Source organism: Columba livia, chromosome 3 (assembly GCF_036013475.1).
Source record: "Columba livia isolate bColLiv1 breed racing homer chromosome 3, bColLiv1.pat.W.v2, whole genome shotgun sequence".
NCBI classification, from domain to species: domain Eukaryota; kingdom Metazoa; phylum Chordata; class Aves; order Columbiformes; family Columbidae; genus Columba; species Columba livia.
The window spans coordinates 87373597-87389904 of NC_088604.1; the positions used below are offsets into that span (position 1 = coordinate 87373597).

The 16308-nt window shown below is 43.5% G+C and overlaps 1 protein-coding gene across 3 annotated transcripts in view; it reads left to right on the forward strand.

Moving 5' to 3' along the window:
* RSPH9 (radial spoke head component 9) overlaps positions 1-16308 on the forward strand; it is a 161796-nt gene that overhangs the window by 141123 nt on the left and 4365 nt on the right. The gene's annotated exons all lie outside the window — the stretch shown is intronic.

Here is a 16308-nt window from a genome sequence, read left to right on the forward strand (position 1 = left end):
ATGCCATTTTCTGCAGACTGTAAGTCCTCTGCGTGGCTTATGCTAGCCAAGCACCAAGCACAAAACTGGTGTCCCACCACAGCCTTTCTCTTCCACTAAAAAAAGAGAAATAAATTGTCTGTCTTCATCCTGACGCACCAAGATAGGTATGCTACTAAAGAGACCAACACATAATCCAGGTGAAAAACTTTGTACTCATTCTTCTCCATTACCAAGCATGAGACACAAAGAAAAGGCAGCTCCTTCTGGGGAGATGAAAGGATAAAATCAAAGACCCATGAAACAATCAGAAGATGAACCCAAGGACACAGTGAGAGGTGACTCCATTATCAAGTAAAGACAAAATGTTCCTCCTAGAGCTTATTGGATGGACACATACGGATATGTGCTTTGCAATGTATCAGATCGTTGAGTGATGACAGACAAATATCTAGAGGGTATAATTTCTAGTTAAATGAGGTTCCAAACTGAGGCAAGTAGTTTTCACTGTGAGCAAGGAAGGAGAGGACTCTCTCACTTACCTCAAAGACTCTGGCTGTCAAGTGAGGTAATGAGAACAAGGAGCACTCCTGCATATGAAGATGAACCATACTTCTTGAAAGAGTGCTGAACACACTCTGTTCTTGGCAGCGCCCGAGCTTCAGCTGTGTTGAGATCAGGCTCAGCTGCACCCCTTTGCAGTAATTGCTAGCGCAGATATGCAGCACACGCAGCTCTGGGACTTCAGGGGGAACACGGCTGCTTAGATGGATGCTCAGATTGCAAAACGCCATACTGAGCCCTCCTGTTGGTTCCAGGAAGTTTAGTGTACAAAGCGCTTTCAAATGCTTTCATCATGGTAGACACTACAGGGGGCTGAGGAAGAAGCCTGTGGTCACACTAACCTGTGCAAGCTGGGGATCTGTGGAAAATATTATTTCTAGTGTATGGAAAGGAAGCCTTCCTTTTTGCAGTGGTATTTCTGGCATCGTTACAACCCCAGCAGCAGCTGAGAGCTCCTGGCTGGAATGTTGTGGGCACCTTGATACAGAAGAGAGCAATAAAAAACAGCTAAAAAGGTCTGGTTTATGTAAGAGCAAACACATGCTACAGGTGCCCTGCCAAGTCAAAATACAACAGGGTTTACGGCCTTGTTTGTTTGTTGACATAGTGTGATTAGGACAAGAAAGAAAAATGGGAAGAGGGAATGGTTTGCTTGTTTCCCAGCTAGAAACCACAAAGTTTTTGCATTCGGGTCTTCCTTGACTTTTGCTTTATGTTTCAGAACCAACAGATGTTAGTGATTGCTGACAAAGCTATTATTCTTTTCCTATGTTTATTAGGTGCCGATAGTAAGAAAAAGAAATGAATCCTTCAACTTAAAACACCTACATACTATTATTTTTTTTTTTTAATGGTGAAAGAACTGTCAATAGTTCTCACACCATCTTGTGATATTGAGGTTACAGGAGGCTGAATAGGAGAATGAAGAGAAATCACTATTTAAAAAAACACTATGGAAACATTATTAAACATCTACCTCTTAAAGTCTATACATTCCAACAGTTTTTCTTTGGAGGTCAACCTCTATACATTCTTAAAAGATGATGCCACAATACAGAAACTTAGAAGAATAACCACATTTAGAGGTAATCAGAGCTTTTAAGCAGTTGTTTTTTCCTGGTTTTAATTCCTGTTGTTCTCTTTTTCTTCGTATCATTTCTGTTCTGACTTTTAATTCCTCCTGGAGGTCAGACATTTGAGGCATCCAATTCTGACTGATTGCAGTGGAAATAGTGATGAGGCAAAAGTGAGAGTGGTGACATCATGGGAGAAACAGATGGCGAGAACTGATGAACTTCTAAGAAACAAAGACACTACTGCCAATACGTGTTCCTAGAGAACAAGAAAAAGAAAACTGAGAAAAACAATTTTATTTCATAATGTGAAGAGGGAGTGCTTGGAAATAACTCCTTACTGGTAGACTGTCTGGAAGTAAGAACAATTATCATTGTGGATACCCTTTTGGATCCCACTAGGCCTTTAACTCAAGCTAAATTAAAGCAGTGTTAAATACTGAAAAGCAGATAGTAGCAGAACATTTGGGGTGCAAAATGTCCCAGACACTTCTGGATGATTAGGAAGGCAGTTTAGGGCAAGCTCACAGAAAATGTCCTTCTTTGCTCAGACAGCTTTGGAAAATTTGCTTTTGGGGAACAAGAGTCCTCACAACAAACTAGGTTTTTCAGTTATGGGTGATATTGGTGTCTTTAATAATCTTGTTGAGATGCTGACATTATGCAAATGTAGCTAAATTTGAAAAGTAATGTAGATAAAATAACAGTCAGCCCTGCTATTAAAGAAAGGAAAACCCAGGAATCTGCACACATGGTTGTCTGTTGAGTTGTAGTGTGAAGAATGTGAAGAAATGGTTGGTTTGGGGAGGGGGGTGGCAAGGCTTTTGAGTGTTATTCTGTTGCCTGTCACAATACTGCATTACAATTACTCTGGTGTCTAAATATGAGAGTAATTTTGCAATTACAAGTTTGATTAAAAACCTAGTATATAAGATTGCTGGACCATTTCTGGCTGCAGTAATTGTGATATCTACTCTTGACATGATTTGGAGGGGGTCTGAGTGTGGCCTCATGAGGTGGACAAGATGAGGTCTCACTGGTGACAAGCTGCAAACTGTGCTAATGAAGGCAATTGAGTTGATATACCTTCTTCATATAAATTTAGAGATGATTAAGTATTTTTCCTCACATTACTTTAGGGAAACATGAGCTAGCATTATGGAAGATTGCTTCTTATTGACATCTGCTTGGTGACACCAGAGAAGCAGCTCTTCCCTTGCATGGAGCTTGCTGTGGAGCCGTTCTTCCTCTCACTGAGACAGGACAATCTGACTCCATTGATGGTGGCAGAAGAGCTGAAGTTGTTGGGTTTGAGGCTGAGGTTAAGCCTAGCTGTCTTCAGGCATGTGAGCAGATACCACTCCCAGACTCCCAGTAAAGCATTGATTCCTTCATAGAAAATCCTCTTCCATATTTTTTCTCACTATTTGATCACATAATGGAAAGCATGAACATAGATATTACTTCATGCACTACAAATGACCAGAAGCCCAGTGACTCCTGAAGTGCCTTTGTATTAGGCACTTTGAGGACCACACACTTTCATCTCACCTACCTTTTGATGTTTATGTTTGAGCTTCTGCTCCAGGCAATCTTTATAGCCAATGGAGAGAGATGGGCACTTCCAGAACTTGGTTCATCTGAGCGCTTTTCAACATCTACCTTAAAATGAGATTTCCCATGCCCCAGAATGCCTGTTTCTCTCTGCTGACTGTTAAAGTAAGTCTAGACGTCTAGCTCTGATGTAAATGCCAACATCTGGACAGGTTTATCCCACCAGCAAAACTTCCTCTGGTAAAATCCAGAGCAATTACTTTGTTCTCTTGAAAAGACAAACATCTAAATCAAAGGTGAGAGCAGAGAAAACTGAGGCTGAAGAGAAAACCAGGGAGAAAATGACAAAGTGATCAAATTCCCACACCAATTCAGGGCCAGTAAGGAACAGAATCAGTGCAGAGGCCAGGCTCACCCACTTATCTATGGATTTGGTGGGAAGAATTTGTAGATTTCAGAGGGAAGAGACAGGAGGATCTGAATGTTTTGATATGGCCTGCAGAAATAAGCTAATAAGTACTGGCCCTGTATGTAAATGAAGTTATCACATTAGCCTAAGCTCTGTGATAGTGTGCTGGCTTTAATATATGAGCTGCTACACACAAAGGATCAGAGGAAAGAAGGAAAGAAAGAGAGAAAGAGAGAGAGAGGAAGAAAGAGAAAGAAAGAGAAAGAAAGAGGGAAAGAGAAAGAAAGAAAGAGAAAGAAAGAGAGAAAGAGAAAGAAAAGGAGAAAGAAAAGGAGAAAGAAAGAAAGAAAGAAAGAAAGAAAGAAAGAAAGAAAGAAAGAAAGAAAGAAAGAAAGAAAGAAAGAAAGAAAGAAAGAAAGAAAGAAAGAAAGAAAGAAAGATATAGAGAGAGAAAAGGAAAAAAAAGAAAAAAGAAAAAGGAATAAAAGGAAATGCTATGGTGTTCTAGAGGAAAGCAGAGTTGCTGTGGTTTAGGTCATCCAGCAACAACTGTCCTGCTTATCCACAACAGGAGCAAAAAAGCAGTGCTAGGTGGTATGTCACCAAAGAGATGGCTGCTTTTATCAACTCCCTCAGAACAAAGGAGCCTGTAGACAACTTCTTTCTCACATACTTGAGAATACTTGATGATTTTTTTCATTTCTATCTTTTCTACCTCTACTCTCCCATCAAAACAACAGGCACTGAATTCTGTCTCTTTAAATCTGATCCCTTAAGATATTGTAGCTGCAGAGTTGCTGAACTTGACCAAGACAGTGTAACACAACATTATTTGGCATTTGCTCCTATGTATAGATACATTTTTCTTCTTCTGTTAAAATTTCCCTCTTAAGCTTTAAAGATGCATCCATTCTTAAATTTTCAGTGTCTTGTTTCTGCTTGTAAAGGCAGTTAGTGTTTCGTGTGAGGAACACTCTCTGTATGACTGCAGTGTATATTTATTATTGATTTTTCTGCTGTAATGGAGTCAGTTAAAATTCATTTAGCATAAGGAGTAAAACGTCAGTGTGACTGGTGGAAAGTAAACTAGCAAGAAATGTCCTACATAGGTGTATTCATATATGACTTGCTATAAAATACAACCTAAAATATGAGAGGAAGAATGCTGCCATAATTAAAAACAAAGGACTGGAAGCAAGAATATCTGGTTTCTGCTTTCGGCTGTGTCACAAACGCTCTGTGTGGCTATGGAAGGATCACTTCTCTCTCCCATGGGTTTCCCCATCTGGAAAACTGTCTAATGATACCTTCCAAAAAGGTGCTTGAGAAGCATGACTCATTAATATTTGTAAATATCCAGGGATCAAAAGGCCTGTAGATATACAATGTAACATACTATTATGCTGTTCTTCTTTGCCAATTTCCCTTCTCTGTAAGGATGAGCTCTTTGAATTTATTGCTTTTGACTCAGGAAAATGGCCCCACGGGACTCTGCGTTTTTATTGACTCCAGATGAAGTTTTTCTCATGTTTACAAATAAGCGATAACTTACTGACCTCCAATGCCCACTGCGCGAGCCAGCCCTTGGATCTGGTTCCCAACCAGTGGTTGTCACTGGTGCACGTCAATAAGCAAAATGCCACATTTTTGGTGAGTGGAACCAGTTTTCTCTCTCCTGTTGTAGCTGGATGGCTCCCGTGGGGCTGGCACAGAGGGAGAAGCCCCGGCTGGGAGTTCCCAGAATAAGCAGCCCAAGGCTGGCACAGGGAGCTCAGCTCTGCCCTAAGGAGTGGTCGTGGCTACAGATATTTTGCAGACCGTGATATGATGCTGTTCTCTTAGCGACTGGTCCTGTTTTACCCGTCCCGGGATGCAAACAGTTTACAGTTCTTCTTAGGAGGCAAATCACTTCTGCAGCTGCTCTGCTGTGGGGATGTTTCAGAGCAAGAAGAAGCAGAGAGCAGGTCCTGCAAAACGTTTTCTCTAACTGAAGGGAATGTATCACCAAAACAAAACCCTTTTGGAAATGCTTGAAAATAATACCAGAGTTACAAACTTTCAGCTATTGGAGTGTGTGAGAGAGTCTGAACACGCTGGAGATAACTGGTATATAACAATTCCAAAGAGTGGTTCTGCATAGTTGCAGTCAAAGCGTTTCATCAGCCCTTAAAAGACAGAATTTACTTCAAAATTTTCTTATTGTTATTTTGTTCTCCAGAGACAGCCAAAAGAGTTTGTGATCTGGTAAGATGAACGGGTATCTTTTACTTACTGGAATAGTTATGTCTTTTGGAGGTGGATATAATCTGCGTTTTGCTTAAAATGAAGTGCTTGAGCATTTCAGATTTAGCTGCATTTCCCCAATTGCACCATACAACCCACGAGAGAAGAAAGAAGTGTGATGGCCTAAAGCCAACATTTGCTAAATCAGGGATGGAAGTTTTACTCAGGGGAAAACTGCTTTAGTTTGGGGTAATTTTTTTTTTTAAATTATTATTCAAAAATGTTATCTTCATGGGAACAAGAGGTTGCAGGAGAGGCCAGGGCTGACCACTTTGAGCAGGAAATTATTAACGATTCTTATCTTGTGGAATTTGAGTAGATTTGGTTGGTGATCTTGATAGAACAATATTTATCTTTCCCTGATGGACTTTCTCTTTGTCTGCACCAGCTATCAGAATTATAACCTGGCGTTCTGCATGAGTGGTCTTGTAACTGTGAGCCAAGGGACCCAGAAGCAAAGACAATAGAATTATGGTTACGGTTGGCAAATTGTGAGGACTTTTTGTTTAAAGGTTGGATGGTAATCACAGGAGATGGGGTTTTGTGATTACTAATGGTCCTTCACTCTCCTTTCCCATGTGAGTCTTTGCCTGTACAGAGCTGCAAGAATTTGCATGAAGCGAGACTTTCTTGTTTATATTCTATTAATGTGAATTAAGATTTCAGTGTGTTTTTTCCCTTCCCTTGTTTATGCTATTTCTGTGTTTTCGAAGGAGAGGAAGAGCACAAATGTTCTTTGGAGATCATCTTACGTTCAAAATTTTCTCATTCAATTTTTTGCTCTTCCTCAACCTCTCAAATGTCCAATGCTAAATTTCTCATTTTCTTTTCTTCCTACACCACCTTATCTGTCCTTCCTCACTGTGCTATCTTGTCCCATAAATACCCCAGAATCTATATGTTTGTACGACTTCAACTATTTTTCTTACACTATCTTGAGCTATTCCTGCTGCATATGCAATAGTAAACAATGATAGCACAAACTGATGGTATTTTTTACTCTTTGTATATAAATGTGTCTAATCCCAGTTGTTGGGAGAAGTTGCTCTTCCCTCCCCTGCTTGAAAACTGGTGTTGTTGTATGGGCTAACAGTGTGAGAATTGTTCTACCACAGAGGAGATCAGTGCTGGATTCCTTAACAGATAGGCCAGAGATATACTAAAAATGTAACTTATCACTGGCAGTGCTGCACTGTCCCTGTTACAGCAAGGTCTGCGCTCCCTTATTGATTTGTTCAAAGTGTTTTGGTGGTGGTGTGCAGCCCACAGACCAGACCACACGCTGGTCTGTTGTGTTGGTAGGCATATCAGACTTTATGTATGAAAGCCCGGACCATATTTTCCCCAAGGAACTAACTTCTTGTGCAAGGAACAGTAGTTTGGGTTGGAGGGGGAACTTCAGCTGGAGATGACAGGGTTATTTTGGCAGAAAGATATTGTCAGAGAGATGGGGATATCCTGTGGGTTTCTCGAGCCTCAGCTCTCTGCAACAGGAGTATAACCCTGATTGTCTTCTTTGTTGTTTAGCAGCCTTGCCCTGAAGTCCTCTGCACACAAAGAAATGGCTCAGAGTAGCTTCAGCGTCGTCAGGGTCAGGTCTTCTAATGGCCTGATGGGATCTGGGGAGCACAAAAAATATGAGGTGCAAGGCCAGTTGCATTTCACTCTGGAATTTTCCCATCTTCTCGCAGCTAGAGTACATTCCCTGGAAGGCCCAACTAACATGCCCCTCCATTAGTTGCACGTTAATTATTACCAGCTATCTCAGAAACGGAAATCTTCACTCATTTTTCTTCTTAATCCCTATCTTCAGCAGAAAAGTCTCGTCTTCAGAGGGTGGCTGGCGGGAGGGGACAGGCCATTCCTTTGGGTTAGTACTCCCGTATCTGGCTTCTCAGTAATAACAACAATACTAATAAGTTAATTTTTAGCAATCTATTTCTACTGGGGTTATGACCGTACTGTCAGAGGGCGCAGGTAATGGGATTGTGCTTCCACTTCCAGCTATGAGTCATGCTAAGTGTGAGGTAACATTCACGTTAATGACATTCCATTTCGCACCCCTGCCCAATGGCCCTCTGTAGCTCTTTGATGCTGCTGAGTCTTTCCTACAGCGGTGTTTGCAGGCAGAGGCTTCCTTGGCTTGGGTGACTATGTTTGCATGGACTTTATTTTCTTGCTACATCAGCCAAAAAAAAGAGGCAATCCCCATTGTTCCCCTCATCCAGGCCGAAATTCATGCCCTGCCGGAGCACATGGGCGAGGGATATTTAATCCTGCATACCTCCAGGCACGGGTCCAGGTACCACGGTGATCTTTTCTGTATTTCACCTCCGGAATCTAAAGTAACCAGAAAACGAGCAGGGTCAGGGCTGGACCCGCTCGCAACGCGAACCGGGCGCCGCTGGCACCAGCAGGGGGCGCTGTGGGCAGCGCCAAAACTCTGCCGCGTCGCCGCTCGGATAAACCAAACCAAACCAGACAAAAACGCGGCCCAAGGGTTGGAGCGGTGGGGCGGGAGATGGGAGTCTGCTCTGGGTCCCTTCCCTGCTCTGCCACACACCTGGGGTATGACCTGGGCAAGTTGTTGGTCATGAGATTTGCCTTGCTCGCACAAAAGTTGCCTTTACTGGCCCCAAAATTTGCCTCTGACTCTGGAGACATGGGGGCATCTTTCAGGGCATCTCTAGGGTCTTTCTCCAGAGACACCTCTCGGGATTTAACAGTAGGAGCAGGGCTGGAGGCGCATGGAGACGTGGGCATGCTGGGACAGAAGTGGAGTTGTGAGGAGCCAGGAGAGGCCTGTGAGGGTTTGAACCTTCTGGAAAGCAGAAGGGAAGGGACAGAAGCACACTGCTGCTTCTGGCTGCAGAGATGAAGAAGGAAAGGAGGCTGTCAGGGAAGGAATCACTACTCGAAGCAGAGAAAGAGCACTGACTGACCAGCAGGAAGGTATGGATCCCTATTGCAATGAGTGCAAGTAACAAAATACCCACAGAATCCATCTCCTTTTGTAACAGAGAAGAGATTCAGAAACAAAGGGTGGAAGAGACTGTGGTGACCATCTCACCTGACCTGTAAAACATCTACCAGAGGATCTTCCTGAGTTTGTTCCTGTTTGAATTAAGGAGAAACATCAAAGCTCTTTTCTAGAAAATAAATGACTGAAAGATTTCCAGTTTTCAAAAAATCCCCCAGGGCTCCTCATAGTTTTCCTCAGTTGTGTTTTTGCCTCATTTCTAATCTCCAAGATTGCCTTGCATCATTTCCCCCCATTGGCTCTTAATATTTGTAACTGCTAAACCAAGGAGAGCCATTTGTTATTGCATCACTGTCTCCAGTGTGGGACTCTTATGTGCCATGACCAAATTACCCATGACCTTCCAGCGAACAGGCTGTGTCCTGGCAGCTCTAGTCCATGGCATCCTTTCCAGTGCTGCAGTCATCCTCTGGCTCTTCTCATCACCCTCCTCACTCCTCTCCGCCCATGCAGTGATCCCAGCAGCAGTTGAGTTGTCTTGGTGCTGAAGGCTTGGATAATGCAACCTCCCTTTTCCTGTTTAATATTTCCTGTTTTGCAGCCCAGGATCTTGTTGCCCTTGCCACCATATTTCATCATGGCAGATGCATCCATAATCTCCAAGTCCTCTTCAGATTTCTGGCTTGCTTGGGTAGACCTCGCCTTTTGGTGGGAGGTCTCCTGCTTTCTTCCACAGCTGTGAGTCATACATTTCTGTGTTAAAATGCATTGTGTTTGTATGACCTCCGGCAATCTGTATTGTTCTGCACCAAAGACATATCCTCTTCCTTACGTAATAGTTCCCTCTTTGTGCCATCTCCAGACTTCAATAGGAATGATTTCATATATCTTTCTGAGTTGGATTTGAAGGAGCTGGACCAAAAGCACTACCTGCCAAATGGTGACTCTTCACTTACAGTATTGCTTCCTCAAACCTACTAGTTAGCCAGTTTTAAATTAATTTAATAAGGTCCATGCTTATTTTGTATCATCCTATAGCACGAACTAAAATATTTGGAAGAAGTCCAAGTAAATTGCACCAACCCTGTTACCTCTGTCAAGCAACCTCTGTCAAGCAAACTTGTAATCTCACTGATAGAAGCAGTTGTTATTCTAACCAGATCCATTTTTTACATATTTAGGCTCACTGATATGAATGATGCTATCCCATTTATTTCGTTCTTACTAATGAAAAGCTCAGGAGTGAAGGGTCCACCAGCTCTCTGGGTATCCTGCTACAGTGTCACACAATCGTCTTTATATATTCATTGTAATACTGGTACAATGCCACGCTGTTTCTAAGCCTATGAAACCCTTTTTCCAAAACTTATTGAAGCCATTTAGAATCTTTTCCTGCCAGCTCTTTTTAATGCTGTGTGGTGGTATTTTTTTTAGGTTTATGTGTGTGTCTGTGTGTGTCCATGTGTGTATTCAATGTAAATTACTCCCTTCAGGTTTCTTACACTTCCGTTAAATTTTTTAAATCCTCCGTAGTCTGTATTGGGTAGAAAATATGTGTCGTCACTGTCCAAAGTCTGCAACAGCCCTATTTGCTGGCTACATCTATTATCTGTATCATTATTGGATAATTACTTCACAACTTTTTCCATGTAGAAGTGGACCAAAATTGTTTTATGATCTCTTGTTTTGACTCTGCTTGAAAAAAAGCTGTCTTACTGCCCTTAAATCTACTCTGCACAAATATCTTCTTGTCCTTTTGATCCTCTTATCAATTTTCCACAGTTGCAATCAATTAAACTGTCAGTCAAATTAATTGTTGCTACCAGCTTCTCTCTTTATTTCTCATATCTACATACACACATTTAATTTTTTTGTATGCTTTATATTCCCTCCAAACTAGCCTTTTTTCTCAATTGTGATATTTTAGCACCAATAAAAATATTCAGTTTCCTAACTCTTCTACTTCTTCTGTTTGTGTTTCTCTCACAGCTGATTTAGCTCAAAGCTGAAAAGCTTTGAAAACAGGCCCTTTTAAAACTCCAGGTTTGCATGTTAGCAGTTTGGACTTTATTCTGTTTGCCCATAGCAAATCACATTGAGTCACACTCATTTGACTCTTAACTAATCAATAATTCGTTTTTAGTTTTGTAGTTGGTAGTCTTCATCTAGCACAGAATACCAATAGGGAACGAGTTTCCACCAAAGGAAGGTGTTTTGGAAGGTCCACCATGACCCCTCCTACCCCACTCTGTTCTGCCTGCAGATGTGTGCTGGCCACAGTGGGATCACCTCCCAGGTTAGCCTAGGTGCTACTAGTGCTGCCCAGAGTGAAATATGCACTTGTCACAAGCCTCCTGGGACACAATTGGCTGTTTTGCTCTTAATCCTGCAGTGCTTTGGAGTCAGGCATGCTCTGGTGTTTTGGGAAAGGAGCAGCCAGCGACAAACTGCCCTGGGTAATTTTTTCCCGTTTGTCAGCAGGTGACTGTCCCCAAGGTCTCTGCAATAACAGAGCAGAGGCCATCTTCTGTAAGATGGCACAGAGTTGCTGTATTGGCCGGCTCTTGCCATGTGCTTGGGTGCCTTCAGCTAGCTGGTGTCCAGGGATCTCTGTGTGGCACACATCCTGATTCTTGTCTGGTTCCTGCTACCTGGCCATGTCTGGTGAGGAGGTTGCTGCTGCACTGGGGTCCTGCCCATGAGAGACCTTCGTTCTCCAAGGTGGCCAAATATGTACAGGTGAGATGCCAGGAAAGAAGTGTCAGCATGATCTCCCCAGTCCTTCCCCTGCCAGGGTGGACTGCAGACCTGGGAGAGCAGACAGCCCATCCAATGGCCGCACTCTGAACCACACGCATGTGTTGTCAAAGGAAAACACAGCCTGCCCAGGCAACCTCAGCAGCTGCTTAATGAGTCTTGACTCATCCACGTACATCAAACATTCGACCAGATGAAATCGCCACTGGCTGATGCAGCTCCTCCATTCCTACTGCTCAGTCCAGAGCAAAATGAAAGGCAAGCGTGTTTGGCCAAAACCTGGCATGAGCCCCCAGCCACCAGCCTCAGCTCCCTGCACCATAGTATGCTGTCCAGCAGTGAGGTCAGCCTGCACATGGTCTGCACCTGGATCAAGGAGGTATGTTATTAAAGAAGACAACTCCCTTGGCAACCATTTTGTTCTCTGGGGCGGTAGCCCTTGGGCTTCTCCATGTCTCCAGTGTGTCAGATGTGCTCTGTTACATCGTGAACTGACGGGTTTTTTTCTTCCCATGAAATCCTCCAGGCATGGTCCCTTGGGTGAAGGGCTACAGACCCTCCACCAGCACTGCCTCTTGCAGCCTCTGCTACATCTCCTCACCGTCCACTCTCTGCCCAGCCCAGACCTGTGTGCTCAGGCATCTTCTTAGTCCAGGGCAGTAACATAGGTACATGCACAGCAGAGGTGTTCATCAGTGAAAGAACTGTAGTTCAGAACAAGTAAGGTATTTATATTCTGGAAATCACCTCTTTCCTTCAAAAGCTGCAAAGCCACCTTCCTTTCGAATGAATAAGGCCAGCGAAAGCACAGGCGCAAATGATGTTTCAGCAGAGCTTTGCAGCTGGAGCCATTCACCGTGGCAGTGTCCCTCCGGCTGACAATGCCAGGACCGTGAAGGGTCAAAGCAAACCATGCAAGTGAAATGCAGTGAAATGTACAAGTGTGCAAGAGGGTGAGTGAGCAGAAGTGTCAGAGGTGGGACCGCTGGTTTACAGAGCAGGTCTAGCTAGCCAGGCACGGCGCTGCATGAAACACACTTATTCTTGTGTGGAGTTCGCTGCCTTGCTTCATTTGCTTAATCGTTTGTTTTCACAGATAGCACTGGGTTGTGCAATCATTTTCTTTGAAAATGGGATTCAGCTCACGTTATTTCACCTAACCGGGCGGTTGCTGAGTGAAGGAAAGCTGATTTTCTGACAGCCCTGGTCCCCAGCCAGTGACATGTACTCAGGATGTTTCCTCAAAACGACTGCCTTGTCCTCATGTCAGGCATGTCCTGGGATGCCAGCACAGCACCGCGCATGGCAAGTGGGAGACATATGAGCCAACCTCCCCAAAAATTAATGTCACACAGCTCCAGCTGTGGCATCAAGGTATTTTGAATGGGCAGGAGGGGCTTTTTGCCATCTGAGCTTCAGTGTTACAAGCATTAAAAGGTAAAGCAGCTTAAGCGCTTAGTCCAGGGTAGAGAGTGTGTTTTGCAGCTTTTGAAACTTTTGGGGAAGACGGAAAGAAATGGCATGCTGCTATTTCTAAAAGGTGAGGGAAGCTTTATTCCAACTCAGCCTGCTTCTCTTTTATGTGCTCTGGACATGGGCTATCCAGATATAAATGCATGGCTGTAAGAGTTGGTTTAAGGCTCACTATCAGGGAAAACAAACTTCCAGGTGCTTCATAGCAAGTTTTTTGGGAGAAAGGACTGTGTATTTCTCTTTGTTAGGAAAGCAGCTTGCCCTTTTTGAGTGCTGTTGCTTCACATTGTGATGGTAAGAGTGCCCTGTTCTGTGCAGGTTTGGAGCTCTGCCCTGATGGTCCTGTGGTGCCCTGCAACATCCTTTGAAGGAGTGAATATTACCCCTTGGGGAGAAAAATAACATATATGGGAATACAGACAATATTGAAAAGCAACTTCTCTATCAAACTATTGATGTCAGAAGCTAAGCTCTTTGACCTATAGCTTAGTTCCAGAAAAAAACCCTTCTTTTTAGATGAGCAGAAAATAAGCTGGAAATGATGAAACCGATCATATGTTTGAACTTTAATTTTGTTGACAGATGGCAGTTCTGTGAATAGCTGCCCCTATGGTTTTTGTTTTAAATCATCTGGGCTTTTAACACTGACCTTTCTGTGAACTGATGACATCAGAAAACCTATTCCCCAATTCAGATTTTGCCAATTTTATTCAAAAGTAGGTTTATTTATGAATACCATATTTGTAAGAAAGGGGACATTTCTGGCATCTCAAGTGTCTTAAGCCTTCACTATGTTTTGTTCTGCTGGTGCAAATTAAGTTTTCCCAGAACTGACACTAGTGTTGTCTCAAGCTGAAGCTGTTTGGACCAAAGTTCCTTTCTCTAAGATTTGCCCTAAGAACTTGGTTGCGAAATGCTGAGAGGAAACAGGAATTTGGGAAATTATAGTTAGCAATGAGGACGCTGATGAGCTTGGCCAAGGACAAGGAAGGTGCTCTCTCAAATTCTGTTCTTGAGAAATGTTGTTTGGGCTGCACTTCAGTTCTAGAGTTGAGAAGTATTCCCCCAGGAGTCTGAGAGGTGGAGAATTTAGGAACCTCCTAACTGGCTATTTGCCCTTGTTTTGATCTTTTATTAGTTGGAGTATTGCCCAGCCTTTCTTTGGGTGTGAAGGTGTGGTTCTGGGCAGACAGCCACCAAGGTGTGTGGGCATTTGTAGTGTCCAGAGACAGAAGGAATTCAAGAAAACTCCCCTGCTTTGAGCAACCCAGTGTGCTCTCATGAAATTGCTCACTGAACTGTATACAACATGCTCTACTTAAGGTCCTGATGGAACTGAAATACTACCTTGTGTAAACCGCAAGTCAAAAGAGTTATCAAATTTCAATTTATCCAAAACAATTTGTTGAATTCTGTTATTTAAAAAATTGCTTGTTTTTGGAGTGTACAGACAGACAGTAATATACCACTGAGATGGAAGCTTTGCAGTTGTGTGGATGGTTTGTGGTTTACACATCAGATAACAATCCAGTTTCAGTATGGAAATATTTAACTGGCATCCAGCTGTAGATTTGTCTGGACCATCCTTTGGTCAGGGTTTATAGCCTCCACAGTTGAGTGGCCTGAGTTTCCTGAAGGGACCGGGCCCCAGGTCATTCGTGGAGACGAGCCTGGGGTGATCACAAGTCACTTGTGGAAAGGGGGTGGGAGGAGGAAATGGTGCAAGGAGATCTAGAGTCACCTGTGGGGAAGTGGTGTGCGGGGACAGGGAGGTTCCCTACCTCAGACCCTAATTGTCAGGGAAGAGGCAGGGGTGTCTCTTTGGTATGTATACATTTCACAACCCTCTGGTACCCTGAGATGAGGAACCACAAACGGCTGGTGAGTAGTTGCTCCCCACATTTTCCCTCTGAGGAAGTTATAACCCCCAAATCTGCCCCTTTCATTGTAGAGGGGCTTTTGAGTCTCACCAAACTGATCTGAAAGGAGGCTGGGTCAGCGCTTGTTGGCATCATGCCCATGTGGCAATAATCCCACACTTCCTGAAGGAAGGTGGGAAGGGTTTCTCCTGTCTCGGAAGGAGAAGGAGGTATCAGGGTTTCTGCTGCAGATTCTTCCTTCTAGGGTGAGTGAGTGGCCAGAGAAAAGACATGACTTGTGACAAGATGTATCTGTGACCCAGTCCCTATGTCCCCAGCATTTAATCCTGCTGTCAGATCTGTGGGCAGGAGGGAGTGTTTCCATGGTCAGATAGACACCACCATTTTGGGTTTGCTACCTTCCTGTTTGGCGCGGAGCACTGACAACTTCTGATGGCTGTGTGGGGTACTGGTGCAAACCACAGTCTGACACTGCTGGGGTTTGGAGGGAGCCTTGCGCTCTTCTGTCGTTCTGTGGCACGTTACATTTGTGGTATTTGGCCTTTGCACAGCTCTGAAGTGTGGTGTGAGGTGCTGGGAAGGACTTTGTGGCCCGTGGCACACAGAATAGATGCTTTGTGAGTTCCTCTCTACTGAAGACCCGTTTGCTTGTCTTTGCAGAGGACTGCACATGCTGACTGTCCAACTTCTGTGGGCCTCTGTTACCATATTCATTTGACGCCGCATTGATGTGATTCTGATGTGATTGTTGTACAGCTTTATTTATTGTTCAAGTCAAGATTGCTAACGGCCACTTGATTTGCAGAGGAGGGAAAGATGCTTGAGTTTAGTTTTATTCTTGTTTGGTAGTTACCAAAACATTGAAATCTGAGACCAATTCATACTTTCTTCAGCAAGCAACATGTGTCCAGCACCTGGGACAAACATCAAGTGATCAACCTCAAACAACAGAACAGCTTCTCTGAAATTAGGCTTTGGTTCTTAGACCTGTAGCCATGAATAACACCTGCTCCCTATGCTCAGAGTGTAAAATATGAGCTCTAGGACAAATGATAATAAATGAGCCCAAATGAATTCTTCCCTCCAGGAAATGATTTAATACATAAGGCTGCCCCATCAGACGCTTCTCCAGGGACTGTGATGTAAGTGTAAGGTGAAGTACTATTGCAATAACTGCCTGTGTATATTCCTACCAGCTCTGTTAGCTAGGGATGCGTAAGTCAGGGTCAAGATGTCTGTACATTTAGGCTGACATTACATGTAGTTTCGGCAGGAAAAGAGCTGTTCTAGTCTGTTGATCTCTCTGTAGATATTAAAACAACCCTGCTGAGTGCTGGGGACCTGTCCTGTTACCTC